This window comes from Canis aureus, chromosome 10 (assembly GCF_053574225.1).
Source record: "Canis aureus isolate CA01 chromosome 10, VMU_Caureus_v.1.0, whole genome shotgun sequence".
Taxonomy (NCBI): Eukaryota; Metazoa; Chordata; class Mammalia; order Carnivora; family Canidae; genus Canis; species Canis aureus.
Window position 1 is genome coordinate 27,704,026 of NC_135620.1, and position 19,189 is coordinate 27,723,214.

General features: G+C 53.2%; 1 long non-coding RNA gene across 2 annotated transcripts; it reads right to left on the bottom strand.

Annotated features, from left to right (window-relative positions):
* Nucleotides 1-307: 307 nt before the first annotated feature.
* LOC144322177 (uncharacterized) lies at nt 308-18,339 on the bottom strand. 2 transcript variants are annotated; one of them, XR_013387731.1, is made up of 4 exons: nt 17,702-18,339; nt 3,885-4,057; nt 1,016-1,158; nt 308-533 (listed from the first exon to the last, which is right to left on the bottom strand). It is a non-coding gene; the product is annotated as an uncharacterized LOC144322177 (long non-coding RNA). The 2 variants fall into 2 exon arrangements; XR_013387730.1 differs by having other exon boundaries at nt 308-536.
* Between the last annotated feature and the right edge of the window lie 850 nt (nt 18,340-19,189).

Here is a 19,189-nt window from a genome sequence, read left to right on the forward strand (position 1 = left end):
TCCCAGGGCTAGCTGAGTGAAGTAAGTCAATCGAAGAAGGACAAACATATGTTCTCATTCATTTGGGGAATATAAATAATAGTGAAAGGGAATATAAGGGAAGGGAGAAGAAATGTGTGGGAAATATCAGAAAGGGAGACAGAACGTAAAGACTGCTAACTCTGGGAAACGAACTAGGGGTGGTAGAGGGGGAGGAGGGCGGGGGGTGGGAGTGAATGGGTGACGGGCACTGGGGTTTATTCTGTATGTTGGTAAATTGAACACCAAAAAAAAATAAATTAAAAAAAAAAAAAAAGAATCCCAGGGCTAGATAATGCTGACTTTATTCCTTCCAGGCAGGGAGAGCTCATATAGGTACCTATATTCTGTGCAGCTGATTGGCCAAGAGCTTGGGGGCCTTCTCTTTCTTGCGTTTCTCATCCTGGCTCCTCAGCCTCAGGTCTGAGGCATGGGAAACTCTCTCCAATCTGCTGGAACAGAACACCACAAGCTGCTCCTGTTATGATCTGGGCTGCCAGGTCCCCAGCCTGCTGCTGCTGGAAGGAGACTATGATGTTAGTAATCAGTCCACAGCATCCCTCCACATGTCAGTCCCTTCGTTTGGGGAGAGGGGAGCCCATTTGGAAAGAATCACATCTGAAGCAGGCAATTTGGGGAGCAATGGGGACAATGGATGAAGGGAAAGTGCTCCAGTAACCAACTGGGCAGAGCCATGTTTCCATCAGGCCACATGTCCACATTCTTTCCCCATAGCCCAGCCCCTCCACATGGCCTCTCCAGGCCCATCTGCCCAACTCTCATCCTCTTTCCTGCTCCCAGGCCCTGGAGAAATGACAGCATTCCCTCTGCCTTTGAGGCCCTACTCGACCCATGCCCAAGATATGAACCTCCCAGGTAGAGGCTGGCTTACAGGCAGAGGGTATAAGCAGGGCAGAGGCTAGAACTAGGTCTGGGCTGATGATCCTGTGTTCTAGGGCCAAGGGTAGACAGGCATACTTAGCAACTGAAATGTTACCTCCTTCTGGGCCCCCTTCTCTACCAGGACGTAATCTGCCAGAGCAGGCCGAAGAGGTGGAATACTTATGCTTGACTCAGATCTGTTCCTTTCCTAGCTGCTAGCATTGGCAGATTGACCCCTCTGGGTCTCCGCTTCCTCATCTGTAAGATAAGGGCATTAGGTAGGTAATTAGAGAAGGAATGAGTAAACCGGGAACTGCAGTACAGATCTTAGTTATCCTTTTCATGCCCTGACCCTTTGGGCCCTCTAGGATGCCAGTCACACAGCAGATGCTGTCTGGTTTCCCTGAAGGGTCAGGATGCTCCTAGGAGGCAGCCCCATCCTGCCCAGGAGCAGCCAGAGGCCTGACATTTCTAGGAAAGGTTACTGTGAGCCTGTGTTGTTTTTCCAAGGGCCCAAGGTTGAGGGTGAGTGTGAAGCACTGAGGTCAGAGGAGCCACTGGGGGGGGCTGGGGGTAGGGAGGGGAGGTAAGGTCTCATTTCCATTGCTTTGCCCTGGAAGGCCAGAGAGTGTGGGGTGTGTGCGTGAACACGCACAAAACTGCTCTCCTGATTGGCTCTGGTTGGGTTTGAAGGAGGAATCCCCACTGGAGATTGATGTCACAGACTTGCCTTCCCCTCCCCCAGCCTCATCCTTGGTGATTTAAAGAAATTATTTGGACATAAGAGTTAATGAAAGTAGGTTGCTGTGTGTGGGCGAATTCATCACTGTCTTCCTGCATTCCAGGAGCAGATCTGTCTTTCAGGGTGAAATAGCCTGGAGTGACTTTCCAAGGTCTGGGGAATAAAGGCTACCTTGGAAGGACAGGGTTGGTGGCAGCCTGGGTAGGGACTTGGGGAAGCTGGGGTGACTGCGAAGTGCCAAGTGCCTGTAGGGCTTTACTGGGAGGGCTTTCTTTCCCTTTTGTTCTGTAATTCTGGGGGAAAGGGAGGCAGAGGGTATGGGCATTGCTGAAAATGCTGCTGCCCAGACCCCTCAGCTCCCGCTGTGTCCTGCCCTGGGAAGTAGGTGAACCCTTACAGCCCCACTGCTCAGGACCAGGAGGGCTGTGTCTGCAGCTATTGTTGGCAGTGATGAAAGAGGTGGGGTGAAGGAGAAGTAAAGGAAGACTGATTGATGGGGTAAAGCTCTGGGGGGAACACAACTAGTTCTCTTCCCTTATTACCCCCCTATGCCCCCCTCCCCCATTTAAGCAGCTCAGCACTTCCAGGAGGTGTTTTGAAAGCACAAAGACCTAGTACTGCAAGGCTTGGAGGCTAGGAAAGTAGAGGCAATCAATGAAGGGAAGATAATTATGCAGGTGGGGGCAGAACTCCCTGGGCCAAGAGAGCACTGCTGCCCCTTCCAGCCTCACACAGCCAGGCCTTCCCCACAATCTAGGGGTGTGTGTATGAGGGGTGCATGCGCTCACACCTCCATTCTGCATGTGCACACCCGTGAGATGTTGGGAGGGAGGATGACTGGAGGAATGCTGGGGCTTGCTCCCCACCTCTCCAGCCCATCAGATGGTTTCTTTCAAATATTTGCTGAGCCTTACTTGGTCATGTCCACTCCTTAATCTTGCTTCTCTCTCTTCCACCAATTTCTCCAAGTCCTTCCTCTTTCCCCTACCTTTTTTTTTTTAAGATTTTATTTTATTTATTCATGAGAGGCACAGAGAGAGGGAGAGAGGCAGAGACACAGGCAGAGGGAGAAGCAGGCTCCATGCAGGGAGCCCAACATGGGACTCGACCCCAGGTCTCCAGGATTAGGCCCTGGGCCAAAGGTGGCACTAAACCGCTGAGCCACCCGGGCAGCCCTCCCCTACCTTTCTATCTCTGATCTTAAATATGGGAAGCCTTGAAAGAGTCCCTTCCCCCCCACACCTAGCTGCCACTATTTAGGATGCAGGAAGAGAAGTTGAAATCAAATTAGAGGAAGACCTGGGAGTAGGGAGTGGTGTGTGGTTGGGAGAAGACAGCCTCTAGAGATGGGCTGTAGAATCCTATAGGCTCATGGAATGTTGGAGCTCAAGAGGCCTGAGGAATCTTCAAGTCTGTCCTGAGCCTGCACACAAGGAGCCAGACGTCCCTTTGGAAACAGCTATTGTCATCTGTAAATTCAATGGTGAATTTAAGGGGTCCCCCTGGCACCTGGAGGCGTTGCTGGGGAGAAGTGGGCTGTGTCTGTGCTCCTCAAGGCTGGCAGGGACCCCCATACCACATTCACTGAGATGATTCGCTGAGTGTGGTGCAGCCTCATCTGTCTTGAGGCCCAGAGGAGCCAAATGATTTTGCTACAGAATGTGACTTTCTCCTGAAGCCAGGATACCTGCAAACTGGACGGCATCCTCAGAGCTCGGGGCAGGTGCCCAGAGGCCAGGCTGCAGGATCCCCATGCGGCCGTGTCCTCAATCAGCAGTTGTCTGTTAATCCCCCTGCTCAGAGGCCCCTAAGGACACTGCCGGGCTGTGACTCAGATGTTGGCAGGGTGTAGACAGGGCGACATGCAGTGCGGGCAGGAGCTGGGGCCTGCGTTACCCCTCCCTCCCTCAGCCCTTGGCAGGCTGCAGTCCAACCAGGCAGCAGGGGGCGCCCCTGGGCCGTCCTGGGGACAGGACTTGGCTGCCGTCTAGCCTGGACTTTGAGGACTGGGCAGATTTTGTCTGTGCCCCTGTCAAATCTGAAGATGAGCTGGGCAGTCCCTCTGGGAACTGAAAGCTGTCTTTCTCTGGCAGGCAAAGACAGGGATGAGAAAGAGGCTCTTCCGGCTGGTCTGAGACTCCTTGGGCTGAAAGAACGAGCTAGTAGGGCAGGTCTCCACCCAGGAACCACAGCCACGGTCAGTGAGTCCTAGTTTGGGGGCAGTATAGCTCCCACCTCTTACCAGTCCCCAGCAGCTGACCCTGGTTTGGCTGTCCTTGGAGAGCTGAATGTTCTTCAGAATGACTTCCCAGTTAATCTGTGTGGCTATTGTCCATGTCCTGGTTCTCCATCATGGGGCAGAAACCAAAAACAACTTCAGATCTAACCATCTTCCATGACTGTTCCCAGACCTACCTAGGAGGCAAGCAGAGATGGGGGTGAGTCAGAGACTGCCCAGCAGGGGTGTGCACACTCCTAACTTGAGCTTCCCTCAGGGAAACCTGGAAAGGAGGCGGCTTCCAAAGGCCCAGCTCCTGCTTTTTTTCCAGATGCATCCTTCAAATCTCCTCATCCCAAAGCCACCAATGGTCAGAAGTTCCTGGTTTCCAGTACCAGGGCCTGGGCGGTCAGATTGATGGGTACAAGGAGGGTGAGCCCTGTACTAGGTTATGCCACCCCAAGAGAAAAGCCTGATCGTTGGCTTCTAGCACCTCCGTGTTTTTCTGTCTAAACAATGAGAGGAGAGTCCAGGGCGTGATGGCTGGTGTGGAAGACAGGATCTTGGGGCTGCAGACAAAGATTGCTGCCAGCAGAGTTGAGGACACAGGCTGGAGTCTGTGAATGTATTGCAGGGGAGGACGTGACTGAGTCATACTCAGACCTGGTTTCTAACATCAGAACCCAGCATCACTGGTCCTCCCCAGAGTCTGGCTCTGCAGGAGCCCCATCTCATCCCACAAGGCCTCGGAGTTTCTGTGAACATTGAAGTAAGAGGTCTTCCAGAATTCTGAGGAAGGGGAGGAGAAAGACAAACACAGCATTGGGGGCCACAGCTGGGTGTTGCAGGAGAACTGCTATACCTTCCTTAGTGTCCTAGGGGTCCTGATGGCCCCAGCCCCAGCCACCCCCCATTGGGGCTTTCACGCTCAAGCTCCCCAGTGCAGTAGAGCTGAGGGGTGCAAATTCTGCAGTTTGTAGGTAGCCCTTTCCCTGTGTCCCCCAGCTCTGCCATCCAGGGTGCCTCCTGAGGTTTCCCCTTAAGTTCTTCCTGCTGCCGTGTTAGCCAACCCTCAGCTTGGGACACACCCTGCAGGCCCCTGGGACACCTGGCTGTGCATGCCACACTGTTGGACCAGTGGGCTTGCCTGTGAGGAAGGGGCCCCTATGATGAAGGCTGCATCACAAATTGGCCTGTTCACAGGTCCCAAAAGTCAGAGTGTTACTGGCCCCTGGAGGCCTGTTGGTGTTTTCAGGGAGGAAGGTGCTGAGGGTTTGGGAGCAATGTGTAGTTGTTCAGCCATCTCTGAGGACTCTTCACAGACATGAGACTTCAGGGGCCCTGGGTGGCTCAGTCCGTTAAGTGTCTGCCTTCAGCTCAGGTCATAATCTCGGGGTCCTAGGATCGGGTCCCACATGGGGCTTCCTGCTCAGAGGGTAGCCTGCTCCTCCCTCTCTCTCTCTGCTGCTCCCCCTGCTTGTGTGCTGCTCTCTTTCTCTCTCTCAAATAAATAAAACTATAAAAAGAAAAAGAAACAAAACCTCAGGTGGACCAGAGAAACAGAAGCCTCTAAGAGGCATTGTAGCTCCACCCATCCATGGATCCATGGATGTGGCTCTCTCACCCATTCTCTGGTGTCCCCTCCCTCAGCCTGGCAATCTGGCCTTCTGTATAGGGACAAAACCTTCTTCTATCCTTTTTTTCTTTTTCCCCTTCTTCCATCCTAAATGACCCTTTCCCCCTTTTCTCCAGGATACCAGCCATTTGCTAGACATCAGCCTGCTTGCAGAAGCTCAGGCTCCTAAGACAGAAATGAGAGAGGGCAGAAGTCAAAGTCATTCCTGGTCTAGCAGCAAGTTGAGAGTCCACAGTAGAGCCATTGGGAATGACACCCCCCACCCCCCACCCCAGGATTCCAGAAGCCTCTCGTTTCCATGGTCTCTACTGCTGGGGGAACTAAGAGTTTGGGCCAGCTCAGTAATGGCTCCTCCATACATAATCTGAGGCCCTGGGGGAAGAGGGATGTAGGAATCAAAATAACAGCTCCTATTCACTGAGCACTTTCTATGGGTAAAATATTGGTCTAAGCATTTCATATGCTTTGCCTTATGTGATCTCCAAACAACTCATTGAATTGTGATCCTTATTTTACAGATGAGTAAGCTAGGCATGCACTTAATGGTAATAAAAATTAAAATAGTGATAATAATGAGAAGATTTTAACAGCTTTCATTTTTTTTAATACTGATCCAGTGCCAGGCTCTGTGCAAGCAGATTCTACGTATGATATTTCTAAATCCTGACAATTCTGTTATATTATCCCCAATCTCAGCTAAGGAAACTGAGATTGAGATAGAAGTGACTCGTCCAAGGTCACAGGGTTTGCGAGAGTGACCAAGCCAAGAGCCACACTCACTTCTGATTCTGAAGCAGCTTGAGGTCATGATGCCTTAGCCATATGTCTCCCAAGTGGGTCATTATGGAAAGTGCAGGGGTCTGGCCTTTAAAAGCAGGGGTGTGCCTGGCTCAGAGGTGGGCTCCTGGCAAACCTGCTGTTGTGGGGAGCTGTGGGAGAGACTAGTCCCTTCCCACCTGACAGTGGGGGGCCTGAATGTTCTCTTGTCTCCCACCTGGGACTGGGCTGTGTCAACTCATGAGCCGCAGGAAAGCACTTTCTTGAACAGGGACGCAGGGGATGTTTGCTCTAGTCTGAAGCCTCTGCCTCCCTGCTCTCTGGTTTCTCTTCACTGTTGCTGTGAATCCTGCTGGGCTGCGGTTGCCTTGGTAACTTGGTGGGAAGCTCCTGAGGTTTTCTGGAACCAGAGAGGGCTGTGGAGGGGGAACCAGGTTCTGCTGGGCTGCCCATCACGGAGGAGGAGAAGAAACCATCCCAGTGTTTACTGCCCTTCCCACAACCAGATAGCCGGTCCTTCCCTAGGTTTAACCTAAACCTCTTCTCCAGCCTCTGCAGGAGCTTTGTAGCCTTTGGGGTGGGGCTTGAAGGGAGGGAGCCGCCTGGCTGCTCTGCCCTTTGGGTACGCTCCTGTGGTTGCCACAACCATCTTGGACTACTGCTTACACCTGTACCCTGGCCCCAAAATCATAATTGGTTTTATGAAGCTCACTGCTTCGGATATGAGAGACGGATAATTATGGTAAGGGGAAGTCAGGCCCTCCTTTGCTAGACTTGGCGGGGCCTCCAGAATGGCTGACTCCCAGGTGGGATCAGGGTGGGTGGGAGGGCTCCGAGCTGGGGCTGGGGCTGGAGGAGGGGCCAGGTCTTCAAGCTTGTGCTCCCCGGGATGGGATCAGGAATCCGAAGGAGCCCTCATATCTGAGGTGGACACCTGCAGCCGCCGTCTTAGGAGGGGTGGGCTCCTCTTCTGGAGACCTCAGGCTGCTCTCTTGGGCTTCCGGGCGGGGCGGTTCCTACATGGGGCTGCCCCGGCTGTGCCAAGAAACCCTTCCTCTTGACACGCTTTTACCCATGGACCCTTCCTTCCTCCCTGGCTCCTTCAGCCTTCTGTCTTCTCTCCCGCACTCCCGCACTCCCGGGCTGAAACGTGATCTCTTCCTCCCTCAGACTAGTCCTCTATAACTGGCTTCTACTGCCCTCAGTCCCAGTCTAGCATCGGTGTCTCCATCTGTCTCTGTCCCCCTCTGCCTACCTTTCTGTCCTCCCCAGGTGGCAGCTGACCCCCTGCCCACTGGCCGGCAGCTCCCTCACTGGGCCGGACACACTGCTACCAAAGGCAGGGGCTGAGGTGGGGGCAGGCCCTGCAAGGCATTCCCCTGACCCTGGATGGCCCCCTCCAGCTTTGCGGCCAAGAGGAGCCTGGAGGGGAGTGGGGGGACACAGGTGGATGTGCTTCCCCGTCGGCTAGGAGCTGGGGTCCAGTATTGTGACTTCCAGGGAATCTCCATTGCCGACTCTGCCCCTGGACCAGGCCAAATGTCCATGCCCTATGTCCCTTAGCCCCTGGGAAGGATCTTTGACAGCTACTCCGGCTCTCGTTATGGTGCCTTATGCCCTCCTCCAAACAGGGAGAAGGTGGCCGACCCATCCATGGCAGATGCATAACCACACTCTCAGACCCAGCTGGTCACTGGATGTGCCTGCCAGTGGAACACAGTGACCTCGGGAAGACGCTAACCTGCTCCATGTCTTGCCAGACTCCTCCCTTGCTTGCTGCCTCAGTGGCTAGCTCCCCAAGGAGTTGCATCCCCGCCCCCCCCCTCATTGCTTCCTCTTTAAAGTAAGTCCAACCCTAAAGAGAAAGAAGGAGGGAGCAATGAAACTAGAGCTGCCCAGGTCAGAAGGGCAGAGTCCCAACTGCAGAGGCCAAGCCCTCCTCCTTCTGCTCCTCTTCCATTTAATTAGCTAATGTCTGTAAAGGGCTGGGCCGCAGAAAAGCCCTGTACAAATGTTGAGCACAATTTCATTTCCAAGACTCGCCAAGAATATATTTGCAGACTTGAGCGAAAGGTCACTGGGCCTGCCCAGGACATAGGGAAGCCTCCCTGTGGGGCTCAGACAGAGGACCCGGGGAAGCCAGGGCAGGGGAACTAGAGGCCACCATGGAGGCCAGGGTCCCAGCTCCTTGGTGTTCTAGCAAGGCACCGTGCCTGCCTCCCCCTGCCCTCCACCCTCCGTGACAGCCCGGGTCCTCCAGGCTCAGCCCTCTGTAGGGACCAGCCCCGGGGCTGACCTACCAGGAGATGACGTGAATATCCACAGTAGCTAATATCTACTGAACACTTATTGTGTTCCAGGCTGTGCTAAGGGGGCTCTCTCTCTCCAGCCTGGGGAGACGTGGCTGCTCTCAGGGGTAGTGGGGTACAGGAACTTTCCAGGGGGAGGACTGTCTTTGTGCCGCAAGCTCAGGTCTGCCAGAGGTCTTTAGGAAACATTTAAGGCGGGGGGTGGGGGGGGAGGGATCATTTATGTTTTCTGACCATCAAGAAGAGTTCCTACTTCTGTAATCCAGGTCCCTGTAATGTAGATGCTCTGCGAGCTTCTGGACTCTCTGCTCCTTGCCCCCAGATGGCAACTCACCTGGGCCTACATCCTTATTAAAGATCCCTGAAGCCAATTAGCCTTGACAAGGAACAGCCTTCCAATGTTTGGTGCTCCCAGGCCTGTTTATGGGAACCTACCCAACTCAGGACTCTATACATATGATGCTGAGGAGTAGCTGCCTCCCTTCAGTTCTGGGCAGGATTGGTGGCAGGGGCAGGAAGGCAGAGGCAGGACAGGGAAATAACCAACCTCACCTTTCATGGCTCCATTATCAGGGTGAGTGCTTCAGGAGGGGGAGGGGGAGAAAGAGAGAGAGAAAAAAAAAAAAAAGGAGGGTTCAGGAAGAGCAGGCAGGCCAAGCTGGGAATGCTGCTGTTTCTCACGTCTCCTGGGCCTCCTTTGTCTCCATCCCCTCACCCTCTTACAATCTGAACAGAGCTGGAATGAGCTTCCTGGGTCCTTGGGCCCCCAACCCCCACGGATCTCAACTGTGTCCCTACTTGCTCTTCTCTGGCTTCCCTCCAGAGTCCAGGGGCCTCCATGTGTCATCAGTTCTTTATCATTCTGATAAAAGTCATTAGTCCTTGAAAAAGTATGACTCCCCAGCTGAGGCTGGCTGCCCCTCCCCCGCAACCTGGGAAGGATCGCGAATACTGGGAGACACTGTTGGGAACGGAGTAGGGAGGGATGCAGTTGCACAGACACAGACGCAGTGATGCTGGTTCCTGGGGCTGTGTGTTGATGGGCACAGACCGACTGGTGCACACAGCGTACACCTTTCCACACAAGCTCGGGGGCGGTTCCCATTACACCAGGGGCCCAGGGGACTGTATTACTGCAGCCACACTGGCCACACTTGCTCGCTTCCCACACTGCCCTCGTCCTCCAGACCCGAGGCGCGGCTTCCCGAGCCTCCACCACTGCAAACCCAGAAGCTGGGCTCCCAGGACTTGGCTGGGGGCGGGGAGGGAGTGCAGGAGCCAAGGTTAGAGACCTGCAGGTCCCGTTAGCCGTGGGAAGCACGGCCGGAATATCCAAGCCCCAGGCCAAAGGCACCGGTCCTGATGCGTCACATCCCCATCCCTCCCTGCTGGGAAGCTCCTCTGGGCGGTAGAGCCATTTAGGGATTAGAGCCGCTTCCTCCAGAAAGCTGCTTATTCAGAAGGTGCTTTCAGTTAATTTGCATTTACTTTATGGATGTTATAATGTGTGGAAGAGAAGCCTCAGCCTGTCCACGTCCCTATCCCAAGCCTCCACCTCTCCTCCAGCCAGGCCTCTGTCCTCTGTCCCCACTGAGGGCACTGTGGGGCTAAGCTGTGCCTGGAACCCCTGGGGGCCCTGAGGGGGGGGGGGCTGAGCTGTGCCTGGAACCCCCAGGGGCCCAGAGGGGAGTTGGGGTGGGGGGACACTGTTCCCTGGGGGCAGCTCTAGGGACGGCCTGAGGGGCCTGGCTGAGAGCTTTCCCCAAAGAGAGGAAAGCAGCCTAAGGCCCTGCGAGGAGGAGAATGAGGGGGGCGTCCCACTCCAGGACAGGTGCAGACCTGTACTAGGGAAGAAGTGATGTGACTGTTTGGAGGCGGGAGGCCACAGGGTTGGATGGAGTCACCTTCGGCCTCTGAGACTTCCTCTGGCAGCACCTCCCATACATGCCGTTTATTCAGAGAATATATAATTAGCGCCTACTGTGTGCCACACCCTGTGCTGCACATCCCAAAAGCCTCTATGTGAGCAAGACCCTGTGGCCCCTGCCCCACAGAAATTCCTGTCTCATTTCCCACAGGAAACGAGGGAACAAGCCAATGAATATAGAATTACAAGTTATATAAAATGTCATTAGTACTATAAAGTGACCAGCTAGGGCGCTGAGAAAGGAAGGGGGCCTACTTTGGGTGAAGCCATCAGGGAGTGTGTGACATAGGAACAGCTGGAACAGAAGCCACAGGAAAAGCATTTCAGATTGTAGGAACTATGCTGCCAGCAAAGGGCCTGTGGCAGGACTGATGGAGAAACACAGCAATGAGAGGAGGAACGGTTAGATCGGCTAGGTTGGGCAGGGGCCAGTCCTGTGAGCCACAGCAAGGGACTTAGCATTCTCCTGGGGAGGAGGGAAACTGATCCAGGCCTCATCAGGGACACAAAGGGCATGATTTGACCTCCAGTCAGCAGGAGCCTGTGAGACAGGTGGTGGTGGCTGTAGGCAGGCCACTGAGGAAGCTGTGGCCCTCATCCTAGCAGAGGGGTGAGAAGGGGAGAAGGGACCCTTCCAAATTCCAAATTCCAAGGGGAGAATCAGGGACACCTGGGGGCTCAGTGGTTGAACGTCTGTCTTCGGGCCAGGTAGTGATCCTGGAGTCCTGCATCGGGCTTCCCTGCAAGGATCCTGCTTCTCCCTCTGCCTGTGTCTCTGCCTCTCTCTGTGTCTCTCATGAATAAATAAGATCCTTAAAAAAATAAAGGGAGAATCAGAGTCCTCAAGGTACCTGCTAGATATGAATCAAAAAGTCCTCTATTTTTTTTTAAGATTTTATTTATTTATTTGAGAGCAAGCGTGTGAAGAGGGAGGGGAGAGGGAGAAAGAGAAGCAGCCTCCCCACTGAGCTGGGAGCCCAATGTGAGGATCAGTTCCAGGACCCTGGGATCACACCCTGAACCAAAGGCAGCTGTTTAGTGGACTGAGCCCCCCAGATGCCCCATCTCTCTGTCCTTTCTTGATTTGTCCTTTTATCACCCCTGAGGTCCTTTGATGTAACACCCAAGGTACACCATGAGATTTCCCATCCCAGTTTAGGGCAAGGCCATGGCTGGTACCTCCCCAACCCTGTGTCAGCCCATAATATGGGCTCTGTGTTTTCTTTTAAAAAATAATGTATTTTTTTTAATTTTTATTTTTTTAAAGATTTATTTATTCATTCATTCATTCATTCATGAGAGAGACACACACAGAGAGAGGTAGAGACATAGGCAGAGGGAGAAGCAGGCTCCATGCAGGGAGCCCGATGTGGGACTCGATTCCGGGTCTCCAGGATGAGGCCCTGGGCTGAAGGTGGTGCTAAACCGCTGAGCCACCCAGGCTGCCCTATTTATTTATTTTTAGAGAGAGAGCAAGACTGTGCAAGCAGGGGGAGGGGGCAGAGAGAGGGAGAGAATCTCGTTTTTTTAAGATTTTATTTATTTAAAACAGAAGAGAGAGCAGGGGGAGGGGCAGAGGGAGAGGATCTTAAGTGGCCTCTGTACTGAGAGGCCTATCTCATGACCCTAAGATCACAACCTGAGCTGAAATCAAGAGTTGGACGCTTAACCAACTGAACCACGCATGCGGCCCTGGGCACTGTGTTTTTGAGACTGTCCAGGGAAGGGGCCCACCTGCCTCCGGGCACATCCCGCAGGACAGGAAGAAAATCATCATCCAGGGAGGAGGGGTCAGCTTCAATGCCTTTGGGCCCAGTTGCTCCACGGCATGTTCACAGAACTGCACAGGGTAGGGCCTTGTCCAGATGGAGCCTGGCTGAATCAAGACACAGCTGCCCACCTCCATTCCCCAAGCCAGGGCCTCAGAGACCCCAGAGCCAGTTCTAGTTCTCCCAGTTACCCTCCTACTGTCAGTTAGGGGATACGATGGATGTTGGAATGAGAACTGGAGGAGGGGACAGCAGAGAGCCTGAGTCACCCTCCCAGGGATGTAGGAATATGAGGCCAGGATCCTGTGCTTGAACATTTACAGGTAGCTAGCACTCAGGATTGAAAACTGATTTATAGTCCGCAGGCAGGCAGGAGGGAGTGGGAGCAGGTGGGGAGCTCTGTGCACAGTGCAGCCGCGTTGGGCAGCGGTAATTATATATTACATTGAACTGTCCTTGCAGCACAGTGAAGGGCAGTGGGAATGAGCCTCTAAATCACGCTTCCCTGATGCTCCCATAGCTCACCTCCCTGTGATGTGGCCCCAGAGCCCTGGACTGACACTTCTCAACACATGCGCACACACACAGCCTGGGGGGACTCAGAGCAGGAAGATGGGATGCTACCTCTGGCAGCTTCCAGGGGCTACTCCTGCTACATGCCTCATGGTTTATTGCCCCCCGCCCCCATACAGCTCCTACATTCTTTATCCCTCCTCTTCCACTGGGGCCCGAATGTGGGCTGTGTCATTTGGAGAAGATATCCCTGCCCACCCTTCATTGGTTTGCTCCTGCAGCATCTCTCTTCTGCACACCACAGTAACTACCTTAGTTCGTTTGGGACCTCCTCACTTCTCTTTTGGATTTCTGCAGCTGACTCCTAACTCACCATTACCCCTAATCCATCATCCTTTGCTTTGTTGCCATGGTGATCTCCCCGCACACACTCTGGCCATAATCTTGATCTCACTTGTCAGGTAGGGAGAGATGGCCAAAAGTTTTGGGTTCTTGAGGGCCCAAGAGGGAAGAAGCTTCTCCAGGCTCTTCTGAGGTTGGAGATTTTTGGCATATCTCTCACCCTGAGCTATGAGCCCGGAATAACTCTGGTACTCATCCTTCCTTCCCTGACTAGATCCTGGTCCCTGGCCCAATCACCTGGACTTCCCACCAGTCCCCTTGTCTCTCTCCAGACCCAGGCCCCTGGCCACAGATGGCTGGTGTTTCCTGGTTCGTTAGGGAGGTGGTAGTGCCTGATGGTGCTGAGAACAGGCTCTGAGGTCGAACATAGAGATTTGAATTCTGGTACAGGACCGTGCACGCATTATCCTAAGCAGCCAAGTGATTGAGATCATGAACTCTGCAGGCAGACTGCCTGCATTTGAATCTTGCCTCTGCTACTTACTCGTTAGTCTCGCTAAGGAAACATTTTTAACCTTCCTGTGCATTTCCCCCATTTCTAAATCAAGGATGATACTACTGCCTGGCTCTGAGGGTTGTGGTACGGATTAAATGAACAGGATAATAGCAGCTTGCTGGTACAATAGTGTTGTGAATCTAAGCTCTTGTTTGTAGCTTCACCTCCCTGAACCTCAGTTTCCTTGTCTGCAACAAATCTCCATAACACGTCTCCTCCTTGCCTCAAGGTTGTTGTGAAGATCCAAAGACAGATTCTCTTTAGAAACTCTCAAAGGCTTTATAAATGTAAGGTATTATTATTTATTATCAGGTACTTGCTCCCTGAGATTTCTCAGGCAGGAGGGCCACATTCCCTTTAATAACAAGCAGCCACCTTTATCCTCCTCCTCCACCAGCCTGTGGAGTCCTGGAACCCTGAGTGGTCCTGGGAGGTCATCTGGTCCTCTCATACCCAGAGGAAGGGGCACACAAGGTCACGTGGACAGACTGGCATCTCTAATAGAGGAGGCTTCAAAGGAGGCTGTAAATTCAACTAAGAACAGAGTCTAGGCTCTTCATGGCAGAGATGGACCAGATTTTTGAGTCCCAAGGCTTATACAATTTGGGAATGCCCTCTTTCAGAAAAATAATACAAAATTATGAACATGAAGTTAAATGCAGGCTTTGGGAGAAGCCTGTGCAAATAGGAGCTTAAACTTCATTAGCTTCATGGAAAATCCACCTCTGCCACCGTGTCAGGGGGCAGTTTGACAAATACTTGTCATTTGGTTGCTCGTGGCTCAAACAAACCACTTCCACATGTTACAAATCCGGAGGACTGTGGTGGGCTCCATCTACATCCAGACCCCGAAAGTCCTTACATTACATGAGCTGTAGATCCTCTTCTGCCTCTACTTTGGGCTAATTGTTTTTGTTTTTGTTTTTTAAAGATTGTGTTTATTTATTCATGAGAGACAGAGAGGGAGAGAGGCAGAGACACAGGCAGAGGGAGAAGCAGGCTCCACTCAGGGAGCCCAACGTTGGACTCCGTCCCAGGTCTCCAGGGTCACACCCTGGGCCAAAGGCAGGTGCCAAACCACTGAGCCACCCAGGGATCCCTAGGGCTAATTGTTCTTTTGCAAGACCTGCAAGCTATTTTTTTTTTGCTTTCAATACATTTGCATGTGATTTGTATCCTATTAATATTCACATTCTTCCATGGACAGCTTCCTCTGCCTCAGATTAGCTAGATTTTTGGGACTTAGGTAACAAGTGAGATTCAATTTTGTTTTTTCCCAGGATGGAGGAGGAAAGATATATTCAGTGTAGGAGCGGGTTGGAGAGGGGGGTGATGACAACACTAGCCTTGGAGTCAGGGTCTACAGTCTTTGGCCCTACTCAGACCATCTTCCTCCACATATTCCTGTTCCCTGCCAACTTCATCCACCCCCAACTTCCCTGCAATTATGATGTTGAAGATGCACATATTCCGGGAGCCACACATGCTAGGCTTACTTTGGTTCGATTTTGAAGTCAAGAAGCACGTGGTGTTTAGGTGCCGGAGATAAAACCACATCGGAGTTCTTCGGGTCACCGGCAGAGAGAATCAGCTCCTAGAATGCCTCAGCTCAGTCCCCCCACTGGCAGAAGCAGATGGCAGGTGGGAGTGTGCGCGCATGTGCATATGTGCACACACATGCACGTAAGCTGTGTACACATGTGTGAGACAGTGAATACTTATGGCACACTAGTATCTCTACTAAGGCAAGCAGAGGAAGTAGAGGTGAGGGTGTGGGAAGAAGACCTCCGTCTAAGAAAACCGCATGCTAAATGCATTAAACGCGTGGTTCTAAATGTGGTGAGGGTGCAACCTGCTTCCCCAGCGGGCCTGTGATGGGGAGGCAAGAAGAAGCTAGCGAGTCAAGAAAAGGTCTTAGGGCAGGGGTGGGGATCAGCTGCCTGTGTCACCAGCAGCTCCAGCCATGACATCACCCCTGCTCCCTCCTCCCCAGCGGTGAGTCACCAGGGCCCAATCAATGCCGAGGTGCATCTGTCTGCACTCTTTATGCTCCGGTGAGCGGTTCATGCTTCTTCCACGCAGGCCAGCCTCTACTCCCCGGTGCCCAGGGGACCCTGAGCACCCCCACCCTGGGCTTATCTGTCCTTGAAGCCCCGTCATAGAAGGCAGGAACCCTTGTTTGTGGGAGAGGCAGTCTGAGGGAGAGGGAGCAGAACGGGAAGACTTGCAGAGCCAGCCTGTGGTGAAGGAGGGGAGAAAGAGGAAGGGCCAGAGGAGGGGCACGGAGAGGGGAAGGCCAGAAAAGAAAGGGGAAACAGGGAACTGGGATTGGGGATGGGGGATGGGGGATGGGCCGAGGTACAGCTACCTGCTCAGGACCTTAGGGCCATTCGGATCCCTGGCCCTCCCCTCCAGCAGTATTCAGGTACCCAGACCTAGTGGTGTAGGGGTGGCGCCAGCCTCAAACCACCTTCCCCAGGAGGGGATCCCAGTATCTGCTATCACCCACCTCCCCACTGAGGCCTCAGCCTGGTCCCACCCTCCTCATCGGAGTCGAGGCTGGAGACACTGGGAACAAGAGAGGCTGGTCACAGGGAGTCAGTGGCACAGAGCGGAAGGCAGTCCGCACTGGGGCAGCTCTGGTGTCTCTTTTGGGACTGTGGCTTTTCCCTAAAGCCTTGGCATTTGTCCCACAACTGTTCCTTCTAGCCTCACCCTCGTGCTCAGTGGCAGCCCGAACGTCATCACTTGCCACTGACGAGATCAGAACAGGGGCCCCTTTATCCAACAGTGACAAGGACCGGGTTGCCCAGTTCCTGTGACTCTAAGCTCCCAAGATGCAGTTTGTTCCTGCTGTAAGGTGAGCTGCTGCAAGGCCACAGAAACCTTTGGGTCTCTGAGTCCCCAACGTGGCACCAGAGGGTAGGGCTGGGGTTTACAAGACCACAGCCTGCTGTGGGTGAGTGTCTCTACAGGAAGGAAGACTGTCTCCAGGCCTCATTTCTAAGTCTATCAACAACAATCACACAGATCCTAATAATAATAATAACAACAACAACAACAGCAGCAGCCGTTTCCTGAGTTACATGCCAAAGGCCTTGTTAGCGTCTTCAGTACCTTATTTCATCAAATTCTACAACATCGCTGTGGGATAATCAGCTCCTGGAAAGCAAAGGAGGGCACTTGGGATTCCAGAGGTTGCCCGAGGTTTCACAGCCCGGGGTAGAGCTGGAATTTGATCCCAGACCTGTCAGATTTCTCCTCCCTCAACAGTACAGCCTCCTTCTTGGTTTTTAGTTGCAAATCCAAAGCCTTTGTCCATTAGCCCTCTGTCCTGCACCAGCTGTGAGAGACCCCATTGGCTAGGCCGTCCCTCCTGCTGGCTCAGGTTAGGTCTGGAGTTCCTCTCTGGACCTTGGGGTTGAGGTGGTGACAGGAGAGCAGTCCTGACCTCGTCTCGGTCGCCTGCCCCGAGGGAAAGCAGTGGCATCTCCAAATTGACTTAAATAAGAAATGTACAGTGGCGGCAGCCATCCCTCACTTGGCCTTCACTTGCCCAAGGCAGAGAGATTTTAATTTTCGAGCCATAATGAGAAAAAGAAACTCAGAATTCAAGAATATTCCAGTGAAGCAGTCAAAATAGCTGTCCAGACTCTGAATGGGGTTTATGTAAATCAAAACTTCCCTCTCCCTCTCCAGTACCAAGTGGGCTTGAAGAAACAGGTCTGGGCCACGACCCAGTTGGTCACGGTCCCCATGACCCTGCTCTGAGGTCAGACGGCAGGCCCACCTCCACCCTGGGGTGCTGAGCCGACAGCAAGGGATAGAAGCCCTCCACTCCCTCCCAGGACAGACTGGCCTCCATCAGGGTGGTCATGCATGTTGAGCAAGGCCCTTCACGTGGAGCTGGGAGGAGGTGTGGGGAGCTCCGCAGCCCCCAAGGCTAGCTCCCTGAGGCACAGTTGGTGCAGTCTACCGCTGCTTCCCCTTCTCCCAAATGCTGGTCACTCACCACGAAGCCCTGTGTCCCCGAGGACTCAGGCCAGGCGTCCTGGGTGGGCACAGGCTGCCTCGGAGGGGGAGTGGCTGAGACCTGGCTCAGTTCCTCTGATCTTCAGTCTGTCCTCAAGGGAACATCCTTTCAAACGTGGCTGGAAACTGGGCTGGTAGGGGTGGCGAGGGCCCCGAAGGGGTGTGCGCACCTGGTGCTGGCATGCAGCCCTTGGCTCTCTGCCATCCCCTCGTTCTGGACTTGCTCCTTCCCCCTCTCCTCGCCTCTCCTCTCACTTATCTGAGAGACGTTGGTTGAGGAGCCAACTATGTGCCAGGATCTGTGCGGGGTTCAGAGGCTAAGTAAGTAAACGAGTCCAGTTCCAGTTGCTGGGAGCAGGGAATTGTGATCCAGCATAGAGCGTGCTCAGCAATCAGGGGCGGAGTTGCTCCAGAACTCTGGGGCACACTGACTGGGCCCAAACACTGCCTCCGTCTCAGTCCTTGCATTGTGACCGCAGGCGGATCGTCCTCCCCCAGTGAGCTTCAGGTTCCTCACCTGTGAAATGGGGATGACCCTTACCATCCAGGGTTGGTGTAAGACTGGAATAATCCTGGTACATTGCTTGGAACAGCGCCTGGCACACTGCAAACCCTTACCAAAGGCCAACGAGTCTTATTTTAAGTATTCCTCTGATAATGCTGACGTTTAACACCTCGTACTGGAGGCTAACCTTGAGCTAGCCATGGCTCTGGGGATACAGCAGTGGACTTAACTGTGACCCTGCTCCCTAAGGGTTCCCCAGCCTATTGGGGTGACAGATGTCCTAACGACCCCTGAAAAAGTGTGATCCCTACCATCGTCACACTGGAGCTGTCACTTCCTGAGCTGTGACCATGTATTAGGCACAACACTGGGTTTGATTGATTGATTGATTGATTGATTGATTTTTTTTTTAGTCTTCTATTTAAAATATTTTATTTATTATATGTAGAGAGACCACAAGCAGGGGGAACAGCAGGTGGAGGGAGAGGGAGAAGCAGGCTCCCCACCGAGCAGGGAGCCCCACATGGGGCTCAACCCCAGGACCCTGGGATCATCATCTGAGCTGAAGGCAGATGCTTAACCAACTGAGCCACTAGGCACCCCCACAATACTAGGCTTAAAGATACATTTATCCCTAGTTCCTCCCTAATCCTGAAAGGGCAATAGCATCTCCATTTTGCAGAGGTTCTCTACTACTTAGTAGCTTGCTCATGGTCAGGCTATTTGCAGAGTCAAGCACGGAGTTGAAGGAGTGTATCAGCTCTGCCTAAAAAGAAATGAGGAAAGCTTGTAGAGAGAGGTGATCTTTGATCAGGATCTTGAAGAGTGAGTAGGAGTTTTCCAGGAGTTAAGGTGGAGGAGGAGTGAAATGCTGTAGCAGTGCTGTGGGTCTGTTGCAGAATGATCTGTGGGTCCCCAGGCTGGAGCCCTTGTGTCCCACCTCAGGGAGTGCTACACGGGACC